We start from the raw sequence: 15670 nt of genomic DNA on the forward strand, positions 1-15670 counted from the left end.
TCTGCACGCAGGTTCTTGATAGAAAATTTAGAACAGGAAGTTTTTATTTGTAATTTAAACCCTTTGTACTGCATTATGTAACAGTACTTAGCATCAGCACTCTTTTAAATAAAATTACAATTTTTAAAGTGTAAAGAGCAGGCTTTAATTTTGACAATCCTTTAAACTTTGGTAGTGTTACTTCCTTTGCTGTTTCTTAATCTGAAATATATCTTGCAGCATTATTAGTTATTTCCATTTGTACACTTAATAATCATATAGTAGTATATTAAAACTGTTCAGCCCCTTCATTAGACTGTGGGCAGGCATAAAGAGTGCAAAGGAAATGCTATCTTCCGAAATGGGATAATACCTGCAACTGTGTATATACATCTGACTGTGTAAGGTGATAGGCGATCTCTGACTCGGGAAGATTCAAATTCTATTTCAAAGTAAGTTGTGTCACAACATAACCCATTCAATTTGTAAGCCACTTCTGATGTACTGGAAACCTAATCCACTTTTCCTTTATTCTGTCTTCCCGAATGGCAGATTGCTTTCAGGAGCTCACTACAAGCAAGCATGAAATGTGAGCTGGGAGGCAGGATGCTTTGCAAATATTTAGTCTCTCCAATGAAAGAGAAAAGCAGAAGAACGGCACACTGGAACTCCGTAAGGAGTCACAAGAGAAGAAATAAAGTCTCTCTCTGCATCCTAAAATTGCAGAGAAGGTGGAATTTTGGGAGTGTCTGCCGTGTCCCAGTAAAGATTAATGTCATGTGACTCCGAGGTCCCTTCCAACACTGTTGTTCTGACTGATGGGTGTGTTTGCGAAATACATCAGGTAAAGTCTCTATGTGATAGGATTACTACTTCTTCTCTGGATATAAAGTATCTCTCACCTTTGAAATGAGACAGGAGAACTTGGAAAGGTGTGAGATGCAGTAATTCGGATTCGAGGCAGGAAAGGTCTTTCCGAGAGGGTTTGGGTACACACTGCTTCCATAAGAACACATTAGGTTTGGGTGGTAGCTCTGCAGTCTCACAGCAATATGGTTTTGAATTAAGGATGTCCAGACAGCATGCAGCAAATTGTCACACACTCTTGGCTCCTGCTCAATTCAGATACACATTTTCCAGGAACCCTGAGACTACCAGGTAAGCCAAGAAAAGGGGTAGCTTCTTTAAGGCAATGACAACCTCTAGACTAGAGTAAGCATGCCCATAACCCTTCCAAAGGAGTTTTTGCTTCAGATCTGAATACTGTAGCTGCACATTTTGTTTTCAAAAGACAGGACAGGAGCCTGCAATGGTTAAATCATGTATTCCTAATGTTGAAGAATTGTATGAATTGAGCTCACCTTTACCAGACACCTTCACTTACCAACCCTGGATTTAGCATATGGTGCATCCGGAATGGGACAATTTGCCACAGCCAACTTGCTGCCGGCCAATTCAACAATTCAACTTAATGATTTAAAATAATTTTAAAACTTACCTATTTTAATTTTTGTCATTCACATTTCATTTTGTCTCTCCTTTTGCATCATTTCTTTAATGATCATATTGTGCCATTTCTTTAATATTAGTATAACCCTTGTCCTGTGGCAAGTTGTCCCATGACAATTGGCCTAGAGACCCTGGGGCAAGTGTATAATTTTGCCTATTCATCCAAAAGTGATTTGAGAAGGAAATCTGGGGGAAAGCTCTTGCTGTTCTATTTTCTTCTCCAGGATTTGGCTTTAGGAACACCCCAGAGTTATGGGGTGTACTCCAATCCACAGTTCTAGAAACCCAGTACAAAATTACATGCATTTCACTGAACACTAAAACCTCTAGCAACCCTTTTGTGTAAATAAATTGTTGCAGTTCAAAATGTTTGTGAAACATTTTTCTAAAACGAAGCTAAGCAGATCCCAGGAAGTGTTTGTTCACCAGCACTCCCTTGGTCCCTCTTGCCTTACCTGCTATTAAGAGTGCTATTTAATATACCCTTTATAAAGGTGAAGTGCCATAGTCACACATTAGCTCAAGATTAAAAGTACAAATTTCTTCCTTGCAATGTTAATTTATAGGGCTGAGCATGCTTCAGAATGATTCACAAAAAAATACTTCAGTCCTTATGCAAGCACAGTTATTAATTAAGGCAGCCTGATGTTTTTCAGCCTTCCATAGAAATGTGCAAGAAAGCTACCATTGCTTTAGGGAATCAGTTCAGTATATTGCATGGGTTAATGATGCAGCACTTTTCTGCAAGGCCATAAGGAAGCTTGGAAAAAAAAAACAGGTTGCTTTACAAGTAGAAGACAGGTGTTATCATTCACACAATGGCTGTGAATGATAATTTCTTCCAAATAATTTGAATCTTGCACAGCCTTACTGATTTATTCACCCTTCTGATTTTAAGCATCTTTTACTACAGACTACCACTGCGAATGCAAAGCTTTAACAGCTAAGAGCAATGTAGATGCCAAGATGAGAACTGATTGTTTTTAAATATGGATTTCTGTGGAACATATTTCAATTACTGTCTTTCAGATTTAGGTTATATTTTTTTATACTATGTTCTGCACATACTACCCAGGGTTTCATATCAAATTCAACAGTGGCCAGCAAGGACAACTACTTAATGAGATATTACCCAGGAATACCCCCTCCTTTCCCTAGCTAGCATAAGTCCGCCCCAAAATAATACGCGGGTTGATTTTAAAGGGAAAATATGGTATCCACAAGGGCAAGACTTTCAGTAAAGATATAGAAATTTTGTAACATTTCAACAGTGCTTTGTACTTTTTCATCAAACAAGTTACTGAAGGCAAGGATGAAGGAGGGTACAGTAGTGACTAATTTTTGACGAAAATGTGTATTTTCATAGATGTTTTTGAAAGGCTGTTCTCCAGAACCATTTTCATTCCACTAAGCTTAAAAATAATTTTCTGAACAGCATGTGACTGTCTTCACTACCAAATGATGGCCCACTCCCTTCAACTGACTAACAAGGATCAGATCAGAAAAAAACAGTATCTGGAGGGAGACCTCTTCAACTCCTTCCATCTTTCCTTGATTTTTTACATGGGATTTGAAAGGAAGAACCCTGGTAATTGTCAGGGACAGTGCCGGGCTATTCCTCTCTTTAATTTTAGAAGACCAGTGGGTGGAAATGTAACATTAAAAACAGTTTATCAGGTAGAGGGAGGATAGAAAGTCAAAGAGCTGAGTGTTTCTATCAGTGGGAAGCTGCCCACCCCAAAGATCTAAGGCTGATGCTGCAAATTTCATTTGAACCACAGCAGCAGCAGTTAATTTATAGATGTAGGGTTTCTTGGCCAACGTCAAACTGATATTCCAGTGTTTTGCCAACAGCTGTGGCTGGCATCTTCAGAGTTGAAATTGATCTGCTCTCTAGCACGCTTCTTGGCAGCTCACTTTCACCTCTGAAGATGCCAACCACAGCTGTTGGCATAACGTCAAGTTACCAGATAATTAAGCCACAGACTATTAGTTTGGAAACTCACCAACATTGGAAGAATGTAAGCTATTCGGCTGTTACCCAAAATGAAGATGTGATGTTTTAAGGGGGTTCATAGCCAATCAAAGAGCACACAATCACTACAGGTGGAGCAGCCATAAGGGCAATGTATACTCTCCTCTGCAGGAGCACACCTTTCCACCTTTTCATAAAAATCGGGCTGATGAGACTTCAAACGTCACAACTGTTCCTACAGAATAGTATTTGCCAAGGCCAACTAAATGAGTGGTTCTCCACCTCAAACTCTTTATCAAGGCACTCCCAGGCATGGTTCAGGACATTAAGTGTTTTGTGTAGTTAATGTTTACATGGGAACATTCATCCGTATAGCAAACATTATCTAACTAGATTGGTTGTACCTTTCACTACTGAAACTGAAGCTTCAGAATGGGTAGGTTTTATGACACCAATGTAATTTTTATAAATCCTGATGTAAAACATGACAAGACATTTGGTTTTCTTTCTTGAAATCGAGCACAGAAAGTTTTAAAAAGCAGATGGCCAGTGTCCTCAGAACTAAACACAAACGTGAATGGCATGCTTTAATGAAATGCTATTAGAACAGTCACCAAATTTTGCCACTTCACTGAATCTAGGCTTTTTTAACCAGCTTCTATGGCAAAATTCACTCTTATTAAAATGGTTAAGAAAACAAGATAATGAAGAAAGCAGCTCTGCATGAAATTTGGCAAGTTAAGTACACCAATCCTCCCCCTCCCTCTGAGCCAAGTCCAGTTTTCTCTGTAAAATCATGCCAGGCAAAAAGCTCTTTGCTATTTATTTTATTTATTTATTTAAGCCTAAAGAACCAAGTACAATGTGTCTGTCCAGCCCTAATAGTGCACTGTACAAACACCCTTCTCATGCATGCTTGTACTTTTGTCAAAAGAACAAAGATTTTAATCTACATGACAAGAATCATTAGTTATTCCACCATTAGTTATTCTATAATTTGTTAATAGATATTGCATAAGACCTGTCGGTGCTATAGACTGGCAAGAATCCAACCATTTATATGAAATTTAGTATTTGTATTTGTATTTAATTTTATTTATATGCCGCCCAATCCCAAAGGACTCAGGGCGGCGTACAGAGATTAAAACAATCATAAAACAATAAAATAATACAGTCATACCGCGAGTCCGATCATATCCCGCCCCCCCCCCGGGGACATCAGCCCCAGGCCTGCCGGAACAGGAGAGTTTTAACAGCTTTCTTAAAGGCCGGCAGGGTGGGAGTAGTTCGAACCTCGGGGGGAAGTTGATTCCACCAGGTCGGAGCCACCACAGAAAAGGCCCTTCCCCGAGGGCCCACCAGCCGACATTGTCTGGCCGACGGGACCTGAAAGAGGCCCAATCTATGGACCTCACCAGTCTCTGGGAACTGTGCGGCAGAATGCGGTCCTGTAAGTAACCTGCATTGTATACCTATGATTCCAAAATAGTTATGAAAGCATGAGGACAGAGACACCTAAGAGTATACAGATGTAACAACAGGCACATCCATTGCATAGGATATCATTAAACATAAGACAGCTATGCTGGATCAGATCACAGGATCAAGTTCTGCAACCACTTTCTATAAAATTTAATCCAACCAGGGGTTAGCCTATTGCTAAGTCCTCAGTCCAATAAGAGGATAAAAATGGCACATCCATTTAATAGTTTTGAACGTATAATTTTTATTTATTTATTAAATTTGTATGGCCGCCAACTTCACTAAAAGTGATTCTGGGGAATACACAACAAATCAGATAAAAGCTAAAGTGTACCATGCCCAAAATGCAGCCATGTTAGGAAGGCTATGAATACACCAAAAGATTTCTCTCAGGTTCTGCTAACTGTTGTTTTAAAAATTAAAAAAAAAATTACTTACTGAAGGTTTACATAAAATATTAAGTCAAAATCAATCAGTTTTGCAATAAAACAGAACATGCATTACTATAAAAATGGTTTCAGAATAATTTTTAATTGATTACCTTTTCTTTCTGAGCCACTTTTTTCTCAACATCCACTTTTTTACCTCTTAAGGATCTATTTTCAGGAATGTTTTATTGAAATACATATAAATGAGAGAAAATACTGTACAAAGCTAACAATAAGAAGTTAACTGGCAGCTTACAAAGCTATATTCCCATAATATATTTCCCTCAGAAATTCACTCCTCAAGGTGCCTATCGGTAGTAAAGGTGTTTTCCTCAACACTTTCCTTTTCTTACCATGAAAAGACTTCGTTAGAAAATCTCTACACAAAATCCAGGCTTTTGTGAGTTTGTTAAACTGAAAATGTATGCCTTCCAATAATTTTAAAGGCATTCATTCATCAGTATATCCAACTCAAACAGGATTCTATCACAGTATATTAACATTTCAAGAGATCTTGAGGAACTGAAGTATTCAGTCATAAATTATACAACGATGACCACAAATCTCTATCAAAATCACTTCTCAAAAAAAGTCTCCTTTTAGTAAAAACAGTAAAAGTATGACAGCTTAAATATCAGTTCAATAGCTATGAAAAATACATCTTTAAAGTACTAGATTAAAAAAAGAAAATTCACCCAAAAATATCTACCTGGTATATGAAAATGGTCAATTAAGAATGTCATAGCCAATGGCCTAATACTGTAACTATGGCTTACTAACTGCCTGCATGAATTCATCTAAGATTACTCCAGTGCAATCATTCCAAAAGGAAACAAGGTGGTGAAAACCAACATCAGACTTGCCCTTACACAAAAACAATTCTCAACTAGTATATACTTGGTATGTTTCTTTAAAACCTAGACTTTTAAAAACTATACCACCAGATCGCTCCAGTGGTACACCTAATAAAGTGAGGGTGCTGCATAATTTAAACCAGCTTTCTTGAATCTGGTGCCCTGTAGATTTATTAGGGTCGTTTTTTCCTACCATTCCACAAAAGCCTTGGAAATACTAGATATATATTCCCAATTCTCCCAGGAAGTCCAAGGTATAGGAAACTGAGATATAAGTGATGCAGCACTCTTTATGCCTCCATTCTTCCAGAGACTGTTACTAGTGGCTGTGCAATGCACAATAATACATGAATTTCTCCAAAATATTCTATTCCAGATAATAGAATATTTAATTGAACTAAACCAAAAGAGTAAAAGGACATTTGCTATTAAAACTTGGCAAAACTGCTGATAACAAAGCACTAATGAATCTGCAGATTCATGTTTGGATATAAGGAAGTCATTTAGCACCCTTAATAAAAGGGCTTCTTGTTTTCAGCAACAATATTTATGGCATAAATTAGAGACATCTGCAATAGTACAATTACCTGCTTCTGCCACTAATAGGTTTAAATCATTTCTTCAGTAGAGATCATTTTGGTGCTTGGTCCATAAGCTTCATTGTTTTTTGGACAGGTTGCTTTCACAATGATTTTAAAATGATTATGATATGGAGCTCGAGTTGATATATTTTGCTAAGTGAAGATACAGTTTGTGGCTCACCATTTTGTGTGAATTCAGGCACCATGACCTATAAAACTAGTCATGGTTTAGAGCTTAAGGCATGTTGTGGTACAATTTATAGTTATTAAAAGCATGTTAACCAACTATGGCAGGGGTCCCCAACCCCCAGTCCGTGGACCAATACCGGGCCACAGCATGCCAGCAACCGGTCCGCACAAACAAGCAAAGCCCCATTCACGAGATGCAGGCAGCACAACAAAACCACGTATCCTCTGGAAAGACTTCTCTCCACAGAACCTGCCCCTAGTGCCCAAAAGGTTGGGGACCTCTGAACTATGGTTTAAGGTAATATATGAAGAAAGTAACATACATGTCAAGCTTAGACACAAATGTTTTCTTTGGATCTTGCTTAGTATATAGTACAAAACTACCTTTTGTACTTTACAGACTATGCTTTGTAACTAGCACAATATGTGACCCACACTACTGTAGTATGTTTCCAAACAGTGGTTAATGTAAACCATAAATTAGTATTGTGCTATCCAGATATAATTAAGAAAACATAGTTTCTAACTAACAAAGAAAACAGCTTATGGGCTGTTGGTTTGATCTCTGAGCTTAGTGATTTAGCTGCAAATGTTTCACCTCCATTTGCAGCCAAATCGCCAAGCTCGGAGATCAAACCAATAGCCCAACTACCAACCCCAGCTACTAATATTCAAACACATCTCAAAACAGCTTATGTGATAAACTATTTTAAAATTTAGGATAACAAGCCTTAAATTTGGAACATTGAGCTCAGACAATTGACCAAGAGGTGGGTGGAGAGGAATTAGGGTACCCCCAGTTTGTTGAAAAAATCCATAGTAACCTGATTCAAACATAATTCTTAATTGTTGGGTTTACCCATCATGCTATGTCAGAGCAAAGCATATTATGGCTTAATGTGATGTGTGAATGCAAACTAGAATACTCTTACCAAAATATAATGTAACTTTATTCCACAGCCAGTAGTTATATTATGTGTGTGTGTTTGTATTAATACAGTGTGTATTAATATAGATATTAATTATGATTAAAGATTTCAGGTCAGAGGTAGCCCTCTGTATTTTGAGTCACTATCAATTAACAATTATTATTCTGCAGATTTTTCCTTTATGAACAACAACAAAAAATCCATTCCAGGTATTAGCAGCCACTCCCTCGTTTGCACTATGTAGCCTAGACAGTATTCCAGTGTTCAGGGAGAAAGGTGAGTCAAGGACATAACTCGGTCAGAATAAACTTTTAGATTTTAAAGGTACACCTTGAGCTTTAACAAGCCATACACTGGCCTCCACATAGTTCTTTTTATATACCTTTTCTCGGCTCACTTTGGTTAAGAATTAGTCAATCCTGGAATAAGCAGTATTTACACCTTCAACCATTTCTATCATTTTTCAAACATCATGGCAATTTTCATTAGATTATATGTTACATATTTTATGTAGTTGGGCTTGCTTTAAAAATGCAATAAATAAAAATAAACAATATTGGTCTCAAGAAAGATTTTTGCTAACTTGCTTCCTTGCAAGTATTATGCAGTACTATATTGATGGGATAAAAAAAGAAGAACACTTGATTACTATTGGCCAAAGGGAGAACTGATCATCACTTCACTAAGGACAGCACTAGAATCAATAGGCCAACAACCTTGCACCCTATTAAGCCTACATAATAGATACTACAGTAATTTCTAGGGCAATCTTTCCCAGTAGAATATCTTCGTACAATACCCTTGCAATTGTATTGGGGCAACTCCTCCCAAGGATTACAGCCAGTATCCCTGGTAATATAAAACTACAATGCCAACACATCTGGAAGGCAATAAGATGGGGAAAATTGACCCAATGCCAGGATTACTTGAGATTCCAATAAGCTCTGGAAAAAATGCTAAAAGATACACAGCTAGGTTATCTTTCATAAAATTCAGTAACCACTTTCCCCAACAGATTCAAGATCTTAAAAACTCAAATCACTATATAGACATTTCCAGCATATTGAGCACCAAATAGTTTAATATTGAGAAAATGAAGTCCACAAGAACTATATCTGGTATTCTCAAACTGCTAACCAAAAGGCAAGATCAAGGTGTACACGATGAATGACAATATGGAAGATTGGCAAGCCCATTATTACTGCCTCTACCTAAAGATTTTCAATATAAAAACGTCTAGGAAATTATAAAGACTTTTAACAGAAAAAAAATCTAACTTTCTAACATAAAAACCAGAAAAACAGGGTTCTAGGCCAGAAACACAACAGACATATACACACCCTGGAAGAGATATCTGCCTACAAACTGAGCTGCCTGGGCCCTTGCTATTTAATCTGCTGAAGACTTATTACTACCTATTTGTTTATTCAAAGCATTTTTGAGCAGCAAGAGGACACCAATAGCCAGTTCACTGCAGACAACTAAGTCTGTTCAACAAACTACATTCTTTTAACAGTCTCATACAAAACCCTCCCCCCGAATTAAACAAACTCAAGGCTTCCTTTAATAGTTACTCAACTCTTTCTTCTCCCCCCATCCAAAGGACGGAAGGGATAAAAAGGAGAGTGGTTGGCATTTCACTATTAATTGAGATAACTATTTCAGAAACAGGAAGCAACCATGGGAGAACAGCTACCCATTCCTTAGAAAGGATATATTGTGTTATGCACACTATGCTATAGGCAATTTGATCCTAGAGCGATACGAATTACATTTTTCAAAAGCGAGATTACCCCAGCGAAATAAAATGTGCGTCACAAATACGAGCAAGATAAGCAAAACATAATTTATTTCCATCTACCTCGACTTCTCAACGGCGGCGGCCGCTCCCCAAACCTCTTAACTGCGCGCACCTGTTGCCTCTGCTGCGGCAATAGGTACTTCCAGCGCTAAGTAAAGAAGCGAGATAACCACGCCTCCCCGGAATCTGAGCCGCCTATGCCCGCCTTTTGGCCCCGCCCCGTCATGTTCTAAACCAGAATACTTCTAATTCTTTGGCGCATGCTCGGCTTGTTTTGTTCCCTTTCTTTCCTGTCTCTCACTATCTTCCTCCCCTCCCTCTGTAAAATACGTGGTATTCCCATTTGTTGATGGGGAACAGCATAATTTAGCAAACACAAATTTATCCTCAGAAATAAATGGTGGGACAGGTTCTTGTTCAAATGAACAGTGGCTTTTCAAATACGAGCTACGATCTATTTTTCGCTCTTGAGATGCCGCTGCACACAGAATTAAACTAGCCAACCACACCTTAGTCTAGCAAAGTCAGCCAATGTAGTTAGTTTATGGCTCACTAGATGAGTGATCGAGTAAACCATAGATAATAAGTTAACCATAAATGAGCATGTGATAACAAGCACAGCCAGTAGATAATTCTCGAAATGATCTCAAATCTGCACTAAAAATGAAAACGACTTAATCCTTTGAATTTTCATAGGCACAGTTTTCCATGCAACCTATTGTCCATAAGTTGCAAACAAAGGAAAATATATTTTACAGAAAAATAGAAAATGCATATTAAAAGGGAGATTCTGAATACTGATTATTATATGTGACTGTTGCTTTACAATATTGGGAAGTCTAAAAACGAATTTCATTTGCCTTTTAGAGACCATATTTCATCAGAGTGCAATGTAAGGATTACTTTCTGTCCATTAAACAATTATACTAGTACAGTATTTATTGCAACCATTACTGTTATAATCAAGTCCTTCCACTTTGCTGGTCTTCCTCTTTCTTTCGCTCTTCCTAGTAATGTAGGTATTTTAAGAAAGGTCTTCACATCATGTTTCCAAAATATTGTACTGCAGTCTGAACTTGGTTATTTGTGCCTTGAGTGAGGATTGATTTGTTCTGATCCATCTTTAAATTTTAATCAGCTATCCAGAGTTTTTCAGAAAACTCCAAGGGCAAAATTTTAAAAATTTTATAGTGTTTCTCTTTTGCTTCTTCAAAGTCCAATTTTTGTTTTCATAGAGTGTTATAGGAAAACTATTGCTTACACAATTCTGATATTTGTATAGACAACTGTGGAAACTGAATACAGTACCTTTCCCAAGGCTTTCACTTCTACTATTCCAAATGTTAGACTGTGGTCTATTCTTGACAGTTCTTTTACTATTGATAGTGAATCTTAAAGGCAAAAAGTTACTCACCAGTATTTTCACTGTCAGCTCTAAAGCTGGTTTCTGTGCCTGTTGTTACTATCAGAGTAGTGTCGTCAGCATAGCATAGGTTATTAAAGTTTCTTCCTGAAGTTTTAAAATCACACTCATCTTCTTCCCATCCAACTCCTTGTTTTGTTGTTTATATATATAATGCTTTGTTTATATATAATAAGGGAGACTAGAAAGCCTTGTCTCATTGCTTGCCAATTTGGAGCCAGCCTGTTTTGCTGTTTTGTCTGGACTATGATTTCCTGACCTGTGTACAGGTTTTGCATGAGGCCAATGAGATGTTCTAGGATTCTTATTTTTCTAAGTGCATTTTTGAATATGATTGGTACAATCAAAAGTCCTTCTATAATCAATGAAGCACATGCTGACTTCTTTTTGATATTCTTTGGCTTTCTCAATTATCCAGAAAGCATCAGCAATAATGTATACTGTTCCCCACCTCTTTCTAAGCCACCTTGAACATTTGGCATTGCTCTGTGTAGGGTTTTAATCTTCCTGGGATAATGTGGTATGTAAAATTAAGAGTATTGTATGACACTTTATATTGTCTATCAAATGTCCTTTCTTTGGTATTTGAATGTAGGCAATCATCTTCCAATCTTTTGGCCACTATGTTTTTCTCCAGATTTGCTGGTATAGCTTGGCCAGAACATTTACTTATTTTTGTTCTGTTGCTTGCTATTTTTCTGTAAATATTACATCAGTTCCTCTAACCCAGGGCTTTTCAACCTTTTCACCCATTGTACCACTTTTAGGATATGGCAACATCCGAGTACCACCAGTCGCCTAGCAAGGTGTCAAAAACTTGATGACCCCCCCCAAAAGAAAAAAAAATGATAAAGTACAGGTAGTCCTCGACTTACAACAGTTCACTTAGTGACTGTTCGAAGTTACAATGGCACTGAAAAAAGCCACAGCCGAGCAAGACACCTGCCTGCCCGCCTGGTGGCAGCGCTCTTCCTCTGTCCGAGGTTTTCATTGTTGTGAGCATTTCTGTTGAGGATTGGAAGCAGGGTTGAGGTGGGGGGGGTGTTTGATTTTTATTTCCCCCCCATGTGCTGGGTGGTTGCAGCAGGTTTTGATCACTTCACATGACCCTGGGACACTGTGACCGTCATAAATATGAATCAGTTGCCAATCATCTGAATGTAAATCACAAGCCCCTGGAGATGCTGCAACATTCCAGCTGATCAGTGCTTCTGGGCTCAGCAGAAGCACCAGGATCAGTGCCGAGTTCCAGCTGGAGCCTGGCACTGATCCTGATTCTTCCACTGAGCCCTGACAGCCCTGTAGCTCCAGCCATCTCTTGCTCAGGCTTGTGCAGTGCTACCACTGGGTCAGCTCATTCCCCTCCCTCACTACCACTTTTTTAGGATGGTCGCATACCACCTGCCAGGTGCCAATGTACCACAGGTGGTACCCGTACCACTGGTTGAAAAGCCCTGCTCTAATCTTCTGCCTTATTAATAATCAAAGTGCTGATTTAACTTCATATTCTAATACTAGAGGCTCTTGTGAGTTTAGTACATTTCTAAGGCATTTCTAAAAGTTCTTATGAGCATAAAATATTTTCTAAGATGTTTTGGAATTTGACATTCTGTAAAAATTTTCAGGATACTTCTTCCATTTTGTTTTTATTTTCTTTGAATCAGTTACTATCTTATACCAGATATACCAATGCAAGGTTACATTGGAGTTCAGCAATCTTTTAGAAGAATATTTCCTTTTTCAATCTTCTGTACTTGTAGCAATATCATTGCAATTCTGTTTCTTGTTTCTTCGGGCAGCTCTTTAAAATTATTTGTTAATTCTTGAGATATTTGTCTTTTTTTGCTTTGGCTTCTCTTTTCATAGCAATTTTCATAATTTATTTTGACCTTTAGTTTGCTTTCTTCTGGTTCTTGATCACTGGCACTTGATCACTCTTTTCACAGTCAACCAATAATTGCTTCAATTTCATTCCATACATCCTCTTGTTCCTTATCAATGAGTTTCAGGACTTCAAAGTGATCTCTGATATTATCCTTGAAAAAGGTCATTGAAGTGCATGGATATCAACTGTGATGAATTTTAATCAGTGAGTTGATATGTAAGTTAAAAAGGAGAAAACAGATCTCCTGCTGTCAATTAGGGTAGCTGGTCCTGAGTTTGGGATAATTTCAGAGGAGAAGTTTCATAGGAAGAGCAAATAAAGAGATTGGGGATCAAAATCAGAGAGTAGGCCATATTCAGAGCTCCTATGGAAAGAATTCAGTTGAAAGGAGGAATAACAAGTTGTTGATGAAGCAGCCTTTGGATGAATAGAATCAGGATCCATACAGGAAGAAGCCAGTGGGGATGGAGCTGTAATTTGACAAGTGTGATCTTTAGAGTCCAATTGTGAGGAATTATCACCTACAGAATCTGGAAGCTTATAAAGGGTTTGAGTTAAATTGATATACTTGTGTGCCCTCATTTCTCTGAATGAGTTTTGGGCTGGCACCCTGGCATCCTATAATGATTAATAATTAACAATTAATAATCAATTATGATAAATAAATCTAAAGCTTTACTTTTTTCTAACAAAAGAAAAAAGGCCAAATGGACAGTTGATTCCCATGAATTATAGCAAGTCAAATGTTTTAAATAGTTAGGCATAGTATTCCAGGCTCCTAGGAAATTAATAGCCTGGATAAATTATGCCACTTCTACTGCCAAAAAGAACACACAAGCAATAACTAAACTGTATAGGCAACAGGGGGCAAATTACATTACAGCAGCAATCAAACTGTTTACAGCTAAAACAGCTGCCCAACTATTATATGGGATACAATTTGGCCGATATACAAAGGTTTATGAAGCATTTCAATCAAATTTCCTTTGGGCTTTGTTGGTACCTCAAAATGCACCCCCTATGCAGTCTTGAGGCTTGAAGCTAAGGTGTTAAGTATTAAGATTCAGGCATGGACTGGGATTCTAATTTCAGGATTGAGAATCAAGTTTGCATCCTACAGACCTGTTGCCTCTGCTGCTGTTAGATAGCAATCTCATTGGCACCATATCTATATGGAAAAACTTTGCATTTTGGCCTCTCTCTTGAATATTTAGGTCAATTAACTTGGGAGACGGTCAAATCAATACTAAAAGAGAGAATCATGGACACTGATTGTCAAAATGGTATTTCCAGTGCGCCTGAATTGTATCACCAAATGTTAGATAGCCGCAAGCCCTTTTCTGTGGGATATCCATACAATCTAACCTTAAGCAGAGCCTGATTTGATGTCCTCCTAGTTAACTTTACTAGCAGGAAGATTTATTCTTGCAGAATCCTTATTTGCAGAGACTTTGTCCTTGTGGATTCAGAAAGGTAGAAACTCTTAGTCATGTCCTCAGATGGTGTCCTTTTCATGATGTCCCAAGACGTGTTCTGATCTCCCCAATCATCTCCAAATATGAGGGTCACACTGATAAATGTTATGTTCATTACTCTTTAAAGGATGCCCACACTATGTACTAGGTGGCCAAATATCTTTACTAAGTAATACAATTGTGCCAACTTTTTTATTAAATATATCATTTTATTGTCATATTGTTTTATCCCAATTGATGTATTAAACTTTCTTTTTTTTACTGTAAAAAGCTGGTCAATGACTATAATAAAGGCATTTGATTTCATATATCAAAGGCTCTATCTGGGTCCTAAACATCATTAGTTCTCCAAAAGATCCTTGGCCTTTATTAGTAATATGTTGATTGCCATCTGACCTGAAGGGGCATCTTCTGGCACCATAACTTGAAACATTTTATATTGTTTATCTAAGTGTTTTCTTGGAGAAATATAGGAGTGACTTATCATTATCTTCTTTCATGCAATATAAAATGGTGCCTTTGCCATTGTCACTAAAATGAACACCTGCCTCCAGCGTCTTTCCGTATCACTGCTGCCTTATATAGATGCCTGTTTGCTTTAACTAGACAGCTGGGTTGATCATCGTACCTGGGATAACCCTATTGGAAATATATACTCTTGGCATACATTTTTTTTATTTATTACATTTTATCTTACCTTTACTATTTTATAAGTAACTCAAGGTGGCAAACATATCTAATACTCCTTCTTTCTCCTGTTTTCCCCACAACCCTGTTTCCTCACAACCCTGCGAGGTGAGCTGGGCTGAGAGAGAGTAACTGGCCCAAAGTCACCCAGCCGGCTTTCATGTGAACTCACAGTCTCCTGGTTTCTAGGCCAGCACCTTAACCACTACATTAAATCCGACATGTCAAACTCACGACGTTACGTGATGTCGTGCAATGTATCGGGACAGTTTTGCCATTGCTGGCAATGGAGTGGGTGTGGCTTCCGCGTGATGCGTCTGGCCTGCGGGCTGGCAGTTTGACACCCCTGCTCTAAATCAATCCCAGCAGTTTTCAAATCCCTACTAGAAACATCTGGCCATGATGAGGCAGCACAGCACTACCTGAGGGGGTAATGTGATTTAGAATAATAAAAACACTAATGTAAAAGACCA

At 38.0% G+C, this 15670-nt stretch overlaps 1 protein-coding gene across 4 annotated transcripts in view; it reads right to left on the minus strand.

Moving 5' to 3' along the window:
- The window catches only part of LIMA1 (LIM domain and actin binding 1), a 63455-nt gene extending 53557 nt beyond the window's left edge, over positions 1-9898 (minus strand). For all 4 annotated transcript variants that reach the window (XM_039362262.1, XM_039362261.1, XM_039362260.1 and 1 more), the window contains exon 1: positions 9788-9898. The gene's annotated coding sequence lies outside the window, so the exon portion shown is untranslated. The remainder of the gene's footprint in view (positions 1-9787) is intronic.
- Positions 9899-15670: the final 5772 nt, after the last annotated feature.

The sequence above is a fragment of the Crotalus tigris genome, unplaced genomic scaffold, assembly GCF_016545835.1.
Source record: "Crotalus tigris isolate CLP2741 ecotype Arizona unplaced genomic scaffold, ASM1654583v1 scf7180000019409.675750, whole genome shotgun sequence".
NCBI lineage: Eukaryota > Metazoa > Chordata > Lepidosauria > Squamata > Viperidae > Crotalus > Crotalus tigris.